The sequence below is a fragment of the Leiobunum rupestre genome, chromosome 2 (genome assembly GCF_980474605.1).
Source record: "Leiobunum rupestre chromosome 2, qqLeiRupe1.1.hap1, whole genome shotgun sequence".
NCBI lineage: Eukaryota > Metazoa > Arthropoda > Arachnida > Opiliones > Sclerosomatidae > Leiobunum > Leiobunum rupestre.
The window spans coordinates 43,741,348-43,754,420 of NC_143385.1; positions in this window are offsets into that span (position 1 = coordinate 43,741,348).

Below are 13,073 nucleotides of genomic sequence, written 5' to 3' on the forward strand. Positions count from 1 at the left end.
ATGCCTAGTTGCGTAGTATCAAAAGTGAGAGACCTGTACCCAAATCCTGATGGAATATCATTTATAGGACATAAGTGGGAATGAAATGTCTGTAATACAGCTTCAAACTGAAGGAAACAATTGTTATTATGAAAAAAATAATTTGTCGATAGACTATGGCAGACGGTTATAATAACAAATAAAAAAATAAATAAAATGTTGATCGTTTTGAATATACATTTTTTAGAATATATGGACGGTAAATATTTAGTTAATTAAAAAAATTCCAACTAAAAGCTCATTAACTATAAATTTCGGTTTAGAAATTTTTTTTTGTTTTCACCGCACGAACATTTGGAGTATATCGGAACTGAAAAATGATACCCGTAAGAAATTTCGGAAATGTCTGTAATAAATCTGAAATAAGTGCCAATAAAAGCTAATTTATCAATGATTAATTGAAGTCAAATCATATTAATAAAGCTCATTGTTTTTTAATTATATCAATAAAGCTATTTTTTAAAATTTTGAGTTGTAAGCCTTTTTCACGCCATGTTTATTTGAAATCTGTCGGAACTTGAAAATTTCGGATACAGAAGACTCGAAAACTCGACCAAAAAGTAAAATGCGTTTTCCACGGGCCCTACTGGGGTATACAGGGTCTTTTTTTTTGCTCGGAAAAGTGTTTTTTTTTCAAAAACTATTTATAGTACCGATTTCAAATTTGGAAGGTCAATTCTCTATACCGGGGGACATCAGTTTGAGAAATTTGAGCGTTTTCGGTAATGTTTTTCACCAATTTTGAAAAAATATTTTTCGACCACTAGGTGCGAGATAAAAATTTTCTATTATAAAGTTGTAGGCCGTCATCGAAAACCCTTAAAAATTGTTCACTCGACGAAAAAAAAATTATTTATCAGTGAAAATTCGAGCTTGAAAAATTTACAAGTTGGTGAAGCCAAATTACGATTGTTTGAAACGATAATTGAAAAGGGAACAAGTCTAATACAAACGTAGTAGAGTTTTCACACTTGAAAAAATGTACACGTTTGGTTTTTAAATGCAGATATTTTATTCACATAAATTTTTACAAAACATTTTCAATAATATCACCATTGGCTGCAACACAGGTTTGTGCGCGGACAATTAAGTTCTCAAACGCTTTCTCTACCATTTCTGGTGTGACGTCTCGGCAAGCACTGATTATTCGTATAATGAGTTCCTCCCTAGTTTCAATGGGCGTGGCGTATACCTTTGCTTTAACGAATCCCCAGAGAAAATAATCCAGCGGTGTTAGGTCAGGTGACCTTGCTGGCCAATGCACTGGACCATTTCTCCCTATCCACCTTTCAGGAAACTCGTTGTTGAGGTGCTCAGTTACTTGCCGGGAAAAATGCGGAGGGGCGCCATCTTGCTGAAACCACAACTGACGTCTTTCAGCCAATGGAAGGTCGTCGATTGCGTCACTCAGTTCGTTCTGTAGAAAATGTAAATACCTTTGGCCGTTGAGGTTCGTCGGCAGGAAAAAGGGACCAATCAAACGGTTTCCAACAAGTCCAACCCAAACATTGACCCGTTCAAATTGAACCTGGTGATGATATTCAAAACCCCAATGTGGGTTGATGTCAGACCAAAGATGGCTGTTTTGATGATTAAAGGGCCCATCTCTAGAAAATGACGCTTCGTCGGAGAACAAAACATGGCGCAAAAATTGCCTATCTTCTTGGACAGCATTTAGTAACCAGTTGCTAAATTCATACGGCTTTGATGGTCTCCGTCAATTAGTCCTTGGTGGAGCGTAGCTCTGTATGGGTGATAGCGATTCTTAAGAATTTTCCACACACGATTTGCAGAACAACCCGAATCAGCATCGGCGTTAGCGCAACTGTGACGAGGATATGCCACAAAGTACGCGAGTACATGGTTCTCGAAGTCTAAATCCGGTTGACCCAATCCGCGAAACCTAGGTTGCAAGTTACCAAATTGATTGAAATCGTGAATTGCTCGTCTTACTGTATTTACAGATGGTGCTCCATTTGGATGTCTTTCTGCGAAGATTTCAGTCACTCTTCTAAGGTTTTGCGCTGCTTCTCCATAGTAAATGGCAACTATCTCGGTACGCTCAGCTACTGAATAACGAGGCATTGTTCGAAATATTATCAAACACTGATAATAATCTCCCAAAGTTTTCCTTTAAATACCCAATGCATGTTTAGGATTGACCTATAGCCTCGTGTTTTTTAAATCCGGTCGTTTTTTTAACCAAAGTTTCAACTGGATTAGGTAATTCGGTTTCAATTATCGTTTCAAACAATCGTAATTTGGCTTCACCAACTTGTAAATTTTTCAAGCTCGAATTTTCACTGATAAATAATTTTTTTTTCGTCGAGTGAACAATTTTTAAGGGTTTTCGATGACGGCCTACAACTTTATAATAGAAATTTTTTATCTCGCACCTAGTGGTCGAAAAATAATTTTTCAAAATTGGTGAAAAACATTACCGAAAACGCTCAAATTTCTCAAACTGATGTCCCCCGGTATAGAGAATTGACCTTCCAAATTTGAAATCGGTACTATAAATAGTTTTTGAAAAAAAACACTTTTCCGAGCAAAAAAAAAGACCCTGTATACAGCCAAGTTAGGTTGGTAGTTTAAGCGTTAGATGGAGCATTTTCACTCTCATTTTAAGCAGTACAGCGATGAGGCTGCGTATAATCCTCTCAAACCGTGAAGTTCGGGGAGCGAGCTGACCGTCGCTATCAATAGAGGGGTTACGAGGGGGGAGGAAAAAAGATGTTTGAACCCTTTTTCGAAAGAGAGAAGTGAAACTAGGCCTTTAACAAATTTTTTAATTTATTTTATAAACTACCGGAATATTATAAAATATTATTAGGACTGAAAAACAAGTGGTGTCGGCAACCAAAACTGTGGTGTCGGCGAACACACGACGAAAATAATTACAACAATAAAACGTGAAAATACCCAAAAATGTGCAATTTTTTTAATTAAATTAAAAAATTAATTTGCGGCCAAAATAAAAATGCCCTCGCTATTTACGTGACAAAATCTATCAGGCGCAAGCAAAATAAAAATAAAAATCAATGAGGCCGCTGTAGTTAACTTCACCCGAAAAGGAATATAATTCAAGTTATTGCCAAATTTGCAAACGATATAATCAACGCGAGGGATACTTTTATGTCCGGCCATTTGGGTCAAAATGTAGCTTAAGAATCTTGTTTGAGTCGCCCCCTGTTTTAAATTAAATTCAAGTGTTAAGTGTTTCAATAATTAAGTACGCATTACCCATGCAATTTCGAAGTCCATACGAAAACGGGATGAACGCGAAAGTGGGGATGTTGTTCGACTCGAATCTCTCGGGCTGAAACAATTCGGGGTCGGCGAAGTGGCGTTCGTTTCTCTGAATAAATGAGATTAAAACAGCTACGTCCGTTCCCTTCGCCACAGTTTTTCCTTCTGGAAATAAATTAAATTTGTTTTAATCATCATTTGTTTAAATAATTACTTTACAAACTTTAAAATTAGAAATAGGTTAGACGCTAAAAAACAGGGTGTTTCAAAAAGTTATGCAAAAATGTTAAGGAGTTGTAGAGGGTGAGTTGAGAAGTATGCCTGTTTTTTCCCATTTTCCTACGATGAGTTAAAAGATCTCCAGTGTAACGACGTCCTTTAGGGTCACCCCCTTTCATATACATATGGTCAGATATGGACCATGACCAACCCTTTCTCCCCTCCAGGCGAGAAATGGTTTTGGCCCAATGCGTGGGGTTTCGGAGAATTCCGAGAACGGTTGAGCAACGCGTGGAAATGTACGCGAGCCGTTTATACCTTGTGAAAATAAAGGCAGTTCTTTTTTGGATGTAAAAACATAAAGACGTCTTCGTCGTCCCGTAAATTTATTCTAGATTATCATCTAAGTACTAGGACGTCACAAAACCCCAAAGGGTATTTTTGACACAGACTTGAGCGGAGCGAGCGAGACGTGAAATAAGAGCATACCGTAGGAGTAACGCCTGTTAAAACCGTAGGAATAACACCTTTTAAAACCGTACGAGCAACGCCTGTTAAAACCGTTGGAGCAAAAACAAATCGTGCCTCGCCCCAAAACGTTGCTGCCAAAACAAATCCTACCTATAATTGACTAGCTGAGGAAGGACCACGGTCCGAAAGCTTCTAATATTTGTAAATAAATAAAATATTTTAAAACTCCATGAAGTATCAGTCTTTTTTAAAAAAATTTAACTAAATCCTACCTTCGCTACTCAATCGCCACAAACAACCCCTAACAAAAAAATTTAATCATTTCAACAATGATTTAATCATTTCAACTATGATTTAATCATTTCAACTATGATTTCATCATTTCAAATATGATTTAATAATTTACCTATGATTGAATCATTTCCACTATGATTTAATCATTTAAACTATGATTGAATAATTTCCCTATGATTTAATCATTTCAACTATGATTTAATAATTTCCCTTATGATTTAATTATTTCAACTATTATTTAATAATTTCCCCTATGATTTAAACATTTCAACTATGATTTCATCATTTCAAATATGATTTAATAATTTACCTATGATTGAATCATTTCCACTATGATTTAATCATTTAAACTATGATTGAATAATTTCCCTATGATTTAATCATTTCAACTATGATTTAATAATTTCCCTTATGATTTAATTATTTCAACTATTATTTAATAATTTCCCCTATGATTTAAACATTTCAATCATGATTTAAACATTTCAATCATGATTTAAACATTTCAATCATGATTTAAACATTTCAATCATGATTTAAACATTTCAATCATGATTTAAACATTTCAATCATGATTTAAACATTTCAATCATGATTTAATCATTTCAATCATGACTTAATCCTTTCAACCCGAATTTAATCAATTCCATTATGATTTAATGCAGTTAATTATAATTTAATGCATTTCACTATGACTTAATGCATATAATTATGATTTAATCCATATTTATTCTTTCGAGGCTGCCTTAGTAATAAATGAAGTGACCCATCCGTCACAATAGTTTATGCATAGACAAATAAAAGATTCTCCAGGACAGCTATCCTTTCCAAAACGCGTCTTCTCAACGTAACCCTCGACTACTAGCCTTTTGAAAAAATGGTGAATGCCTAGAATTACGTTCATCCCCTTCCCCACCCCCAAGTGGAGTGTTACATTGCGGTCTTGTGGAGAAAACAATATTAGTACAGGGTAAGGCACGGGATTGATGTCCTGGATAATATTTTGTCTATGGTTTATGTTATTTAATTAATAAATCAATAAATAAATTAATAATGCAACTCTATTATCGAAAGAAATATTATTTAACATTTAAGGACGCATTGGAAGGGGTAGTTCAAATACGTTAGTCTTGATGACACTAGTTAATATTATAACAATTGTGGATCAATACTTTTAGCTAATATTTAAAACTCTTAAACATGTACAAAGTGTGGTCTTTGTGTCGAAGAAACGGCGAAAAACTTGTTTTCTTGACAGCTTGGGAAAGTATTTGTGTGGTTGAGGACACCTGATAGTACCGATTACTATTATGTATCTTCAACAGTACAATCATTTGTTTTCACACCAAACAAATACGATTTCGTGTCCTCATCAGCTAACAGTTACCATTGCGTATCATTAAAATTTCACTAAATATCTTCCCTTGTTAATTAGTGTCAGCTAGATGAATCAATCAATCAATTTTATCTGTTAGCCTGAATACACTTTTGTTGATACTTACTAATTTGCATGTCCTTTTTCAAATTTCTGCCAACAACGGGAGCAGAAGGATAAAGCCTCAACACCTCCTTCGATCCATAAAATCATAAAACAAAAATATTAATAAGTGTTATTTTTGGCAAAGAGTGATCTACGTGAATTTTCAGAGAAAATTAACAAAATCCCAGACTCAATCATTTATTTCGTCGATATAAGCGATTACATTTTCAATAGGCCTTTATTAAAATGTGGGTAAAAATGTCGGCCCTCGCAGCAATATTTGAATTTATATGAAAACGAATTTCCTGTCTTGCGTAGTTTCGTGTTTTTGGTTTAAAATCGTCTGCGTTTCAGACGTCGTGTAACGAAATAGCAGTTTCTTATTGGTCTTTCACATAAATTCAAATTTTGCTGGGAGGGTCGTCATTTTTACCCACCTTTTAATAAAGGCCTATAGGCCTCGGCATTAAGCAAACTGTAGCCGGCGAACTAGATTCCTATCCTTCGTAACCTCGAAGTTAAACACAGCGCCAAGCGTGTTTGCGGCGTATGTATGAACTAAGTTAACAGGTCCATAATTTTTGGAGTGTTAACGAGGCTCTTAGCAATTAAAGATAATAGAGACCACATACTTTAGATTTTAAATCACGTCATCAGCAGCGAAAACATTAGCTCCATAGTTACCATGGAAACCAACTATTGATAGGGCCTTACACAGTGGCGTAGCTAAGACGCCCTAGCCCCCCCCCCCGCGAAACTCTTTTCGGGGTCTTAGTCGTTATCTAGCATATTATTTGATAGGAATTTAGGGGGCCCTGAAGCCCTATGGCCCTCCTGCATTGCGGGTTCTGGCGGTCCTTATTTACGCCTGCCCCTACAGCAACCGATGGAGGCCGGAAGTGAGTAATCGCTACTTTACAAAACCGTCAATCGGAAAGCTCTCTGATTTCCTATCTAGGATACGCCGTACTATATTATCTTAGTTCATAGGAGCTTCAAGAATAAAATTGCAGCTATTGAGGTTGAAGCTTGAAGCATTTTGAAACAAGTAGAGTAAAGTTCACTTTATTGTCTCGGTTGGTCTGTTTTCTGATTACACTAATAGACTTTCTGTTCATTGTTCGACAGTTCGTTGATCAAAATTTCACGGTTTCTGTTCAAACTAGGCCAATTTTCTACTCAGTTTTAGTACAGGTTCTTTACAAAGTACACTCAGTTTTTGATCAAAGTTCACGATTATGCTCAAAATTGATCTATTTTTATCAGTGTAGACAGGGTGCCAGACAAACCAGTTAACACATTAAGGTGCATTCACTTCCAGAAGAGGTAGAGTACTTGTGGTGTGGGCTACGGTTTCCCAACTTTATCTTATATTGTTCCGTCACATCCGGTCAGGATATATCTTGGAAGTGGGGTAAACAATTAACTTATTATTTTATTAAACTATTTAGCTATACAACCATACATTTCTGGGAGGGGGAAAGATCAGCCAGAACAACTACAGTAATTTTTTATTGAATTGCAACAGCTTCGAGTAAGATTTAGTTTGTCTGGTGCAGTTAGTGACTTTATTGGGTTGTTGCTCCAAGTTAGCGCGTAAAAGAAGTTATCAAACCACGCTTACAATAAAAAGGGTTTCTACCCTCAGCACCCTGACTATTTAATTACTTAAAATATTGAAATTGAAAAAAAATTATAATACCTTAGCGACGCATCTGAGGTATTTCAATTTGGAGATGTTTTCCCAGGTGAGTTGCTGCTCGTTCGTTCCCAGGACATGGGTCAGCTCTTGGTATATCTTTTCTTGCACCCGCGGATTATGTCCAATAAGAAACGCAGCCCACTCTAAAGAGTTTCGCACTGTGTCGAAGGACTGAAATATCACACAATACAATTCCGTCACTATGGAAATCCTAATAAAAGATCTATTAAATTGTAATAATTTTATTTGTTGTGGTAAGTAAAATTTGTTTATGGCCAATCAGTATTATTACTGTTAGTCAGAAATATGCAAAATGATGAAAAGATAAACTAAGTTATCAGTAAAACCAGTGTTAGTCAACTTTTAGGATGTTGTATTAGAATAGCCGTTTTAAGACCTTCGTAAACCCTGGGCACTAAGAACTTTTTAAGCCGAATTTCTAAGAAGAAATTCTTTTTTTGACTTTTCATAGTCATAAACTTTCGTAGACCCCTTCAAACCATCGTAGATCTTGGGCACAGTGATCATTATGCCCATTGGATAAAACGGCCCTGCACAATAGGTGGGTGAAGAAAGGGATATTTTGTTGAAGAGTAGTTTCCACGTCGAGGCCCTATGTTAATACTTCTTAGTGAATAACTGAATGCATTTCAAAGTAGCGTCTATTAACTACCAAATACGTTGATAGAGAACATTGTTGCATTACCCGGCGTACGTTGAGCGATAAAATGTCGCCTTCAACGTCACCGGCGTACGTCTCCAGCTGTAAAAAAGGATCTACGACATAGATCGCAGAAACCGTTGTTAAAATAAACTAGTCAACTATACATGCTATAGTGGTTTGAATTTGGGAGTGCAAACTTTATAAAAGATGGTCCTGACTGGAAAGCAAACTTAAATATGTTAATACCGAAGTGCGCATTGCTGGCACGAGCTACTTCCCAGACCGTAGAGTTGCCATGGTGACAGACAGAATTCGAAGGATGCTATTCGTGTGTTCGTCAAAGTTTCAGAAGATGGCGCTATTAGTTTAAAGATAACCCTTATGATGCTTCTCTTTATGACCCCAATAAGAGCCCCTAAAATATCGCCCCTATCGCAGCTGCAGTGTCAAGTACGAATTTATCGTAGCTCTTTTAAAAACGCATAATCAACTTCAATTTCTGTTGATACATAAATGTTTAAAAATAGGTGTTCACTTTTTAATATTTTAACTAATTTATGATCAATCGCAAACACATTTATTTCATTGGTCGCTGAAAACTCGGAACCACTTCTTCTGCGTTGTGTTTACAAATTATCTGCCTACTGGTCAAAGGGGTTTCCCTTAAAAAAAGTATCTAATGGACTTGGGCCTAAGATGGTGCCTTAGGTATTAGCCATTAAAATTGGAATGGTACCGCTAGAATGGCATAAGCGCGTTCTGGAGTCGTGGTTTCGCGAAACAAATTCTGAAATTTCGAGTCGGTGCATTCAGCCGTCAACTTTATCATTATACGGGTGGCGCCATCTATCACTTTCAAAGTACATTAGTACTATTAATTCAATTGTATAGTATATAGTTCCCACCGCTAACAGCGTATGGCGCCACCAACAAATGATAGAAATCTCAATTTTGAAAAATTTGTTTCGCGGAAGGCAGATTGAAATTGTCATTCTAGCGGTACTATTCCCAATTCAATGGTATTAGCCTAGCTGATTGTTATTTATTTTACGAACTTATAACTAAGTTTCGTTTGTAAGACCTTCTATGACTAGAGAGCCACCGCTTTTTTTAAGATATACTCTGAGCAGCTTTTTGTAAGCAAAGTTTAGCTTACTTACTGCAAAAATGATAGTCAAAATGTCGTGCACTTCATCTTCAAATCTGTTCCAATATTTTAATCTCCCTGGAAATTTCTTTATTGCGTCGAAAGCGCTCAAGTAATCACCTTCTGTTTGCCCATTACTTTCGGATAAACTCTGTTAAATTAGAATAGAAACTGAATTACTGGTGTCTTGGTCACAAATTATATGTACTTAACACTTAGCGTCTTGTCATAAGTTTATAATATACTAGCTCCCTAGCCTAGCTGATAAGTTAGAATCGTACATAGGCTGTAAGTTATCAGCGATTTCTCCCAAGTAGTTGAAGTCGCGATGTGTCGCCATCTGATGGCGAAAAATCGAAATACGAGCTTGCCTGTGAAATCGTTAAGCGCAACGCGAGTTGTGGCGAAAGAGATAAACTACGAATATTTTACGACAATACCTGTTCATATTGAAATTAATAAAATATTCCAACAAAATGTTGACACATTAGCTGTTTCGTTTAAATATCGCTCAAATCAAGGATTTCGCCAGCCAACAAACCCTTCGCCGCCCGTGTAAAATTTAAAACAAGCGTCGTTAGGGCTAGATCCACTCTACGTGCTATCTTCGCGCTCTTCTGTTTGTCTCGTATCCATGGAGATAGCTGTTTCCGCTACCGACGGAAGTTGAAGAAGCTAAACCGATAGGGCAAAACGTCGCCGCAGGGAGTCACGTATTCCGGTTCTGATTGTTTATGGGAGAAAACGCTGTTAGCGTTAGATCTATGGCGGATTCTAACTTACAGGGAGCTACACTCTTAAAAAAAGGGTTTCTTTTCAAACCTTTAAGGGTGTTTTCTTGTCCCATATTTAACACCTTAACAGGTTTATAAAGGATGTTATTCTACACCTTAAGAAGCAGTTTTCCTGCTAGGGTGTTTATTTACACTGTTTGGGGTGCTTATGTCCTCCGTTTTGGTTCCTTTGTTAACAGTTTGTGGTATAAAACTATTCTCCTTTTAGGGTACCAAATGACTCCCTTAAGGGTGTTACACTACCCCCTTCAGGGTTCTACAATACTCCCTTAAGGGATCTATAATACTCCCTTTAAAGTTTCATAACTACTCCCTTTAAGGTTCTAAACTACTGCCTTAAGGGTGCTACAATACTCCCTTTAAAGTGTTAAAATACTCCTTTTAGGGTACTAAACTACTGCCTTAAGGGAGCTACACCCTTACCAGATGTTAAATCACTCAATTTACGGGGTAATATAACACCCTTTATACACCTTTTCAGGTTTTTAATTTGGGACAGTAAAAATCCCTTTAGGGCGTTTAAATTAACATTAAAGAGTGTTTTTTACAGATATTACACCCTTAATATACCATTAAACACCCTTTTTTTAAGAGTGTAGTATGTTATAAACTTATAGTCTTATACAAACTAGAAAACATTACAAGTTCGGTATTAACATTAGTATATAATATAAATCTTAGACATAAGTATTCACCTTCCTATCCTGCTAATGTTATTATGGATAAAACATGTACCTTACAGGCTAGCGGAAATTTTTCAAAATACGTTTCTCAAGAAGTAAGAAAAAAGTCGCTAGGCAGTGTAATTTTTACACTATACCTCGTTGGGTTTTCTAATAACTCGAAGTGTAAACTATTTGAAAACTCCTTACGCTAATTATAATTCAGAATAATAAATAAAAACACGAAGAACATGCGTAAGTAAAAGCTGGTTTATTAAAACAATAAATAACTGTCAAACCGTACTAGAATTAGCTTTTACAGATTGTCATCGACATAAAAATGGGCCATAGTGCCTTATCAAAAATGGGTTTTGCTCTAGTTTTCGGGCCCCAACCACCAAATTTGATATCAGGGCAGAGACGTTGGAAATTACCAATCGATTGAGGAATCATTACTCTAATGACCTCAAGTGTTTTGAAGAATATGGCTGAGTGGGGTGGCGGAGTGGTTAGCATTTTCGACTGCCAGCAAGTCTCAGCTTAAGGGACTGGGTGAAAACTCGGAACCACTCCATCCACGTTGAGTTTGCAAAATATCTCCGAACACAGTCTAAAGCGGTTTTTTCTCGAGTTCTTCGGTTTCAAATTCCATAAGAACGTTTTGAGGTTCACAGTAATAGTGAGTGTAGGCATGAAGGACTAGCCACCACCCTCCTACGCATTGGAACCCAGCCATTTTAATTAAAAGGCAATAAAATTTCGCTAGATGACTTGGGCCTAAGGTGATGCTTCGCTGATTATTATTAGTATCTTTAAAATGGGCAAATGACAAAATTTTGGGAAACCGATCACTGAAATTAGTATTGAGCTCTTGAGGGTCTGTAATACCTTGTAATTTGACCATTTTAAACTTCACCGGATAAAAATAGTACACAAAAATTCCAAATTACATCAGCTCTTTATCTTCTTTGTTAGCTAAGATCATTAAAGTCGAGATTAAAGCCAATGTTTAGAAAGTACGAATTATATGCTGCTGATTTTTAAAACTTTGGGCAAATTGAAGTAGGAGATTATAATTCACAGTTAGGTTCTGATATGAGAAACGTGTTACCATCGTTACATGCGGTGATTTTCTAGCTTTTTAAAATCTTATTTTAAGCTCTGGCCTCGCGATATTGATATTTTGTTTCTTAATGCCAATTATCTATTGTCGATGTGGGATAAACCAGAAATTGAACAGAGAATGCTCAAAAATCTTACCTTCACGCTATTGAAGACGAATAGAAATATTTCTTGGCTTTCTTCAGCCAAAGGAGTTAGATTGAATAAAGTATCTGAATGCATCCAAGGCTCTGATACCCTCTCCCCGATAATTTTGATAAATCTGAAAAACAAAGAGACGCTTATCCATTAAGTACAAAAACATTGCCAGAGTCTGTTATTGAACAATGGATTTGGCAAGAAAGAAAAGTCTTTCACAGGGGTAACGCAGTTACAGGTTTTCTTCAAAATATAATAAAACATTATTTGGTGTCTGTGGCAGCGTGGCCTTCACACCAACATCAGCAAGGTACATGTACTGACATCAGTAAATGAATGACAATTGAAGCTAAATAACAGTTGTACAAAAATTTAAATAGCCAAAGCCTTACCAGATGGCGCCAACAGTCGAACCATCGAATGTATTAATTTTTTTCTTCCCTTTTTTAAGACAAATTTTTCAAAGTTCAACTTTAATTTTGTTAAGTTCATAAAGTATCGTTTAAAATATTGTTTGAATTTTTGTAAAAATCAGGGTGAATACTGTAAAAATCAAAAATGACAAAAAAATCAGGATCCGTCAAAAATTATAATGCGCGTGTGCAGAAGAGGCTGCTATCTAGGAGTAACAAGTACAGCAACCCACACAATGAGAACACAGCTATCCTTTAAACACGCTAACGCAGTGTTGTGCACAAATTTCATTGGACGAGCCTTCACGCTGCACGTTTTACGGAAAGGGGGAAGACAATTTTCCCCTTCCAACGGCAGCAGGCGCTAGCCAATGAAAATTGTACACAAGAAAATCCACCACTTTTAACGGGTTGCGTTCCACTTGCGTGGGGTGCTGTGTTTGTTGCTCCTAGCTGCTATCGAAATATCAAACTATCGATAGTATTGGTCAAAATTCAAAGTCGTGGTGGTCTGTAATGCCGACGAAAGTGATTTTAAATAATCACTTCCCCAGAGAGCCGCCAGAGCGTGTTTGGAAGTGGGAGTCCGGAATTTGGGAGATAACCTTTGCTAAAGATCAGTGGTCACCGCAATATTTAGAGATATGGTTTTCGCTTTAAAAATATCAATTTTTACACG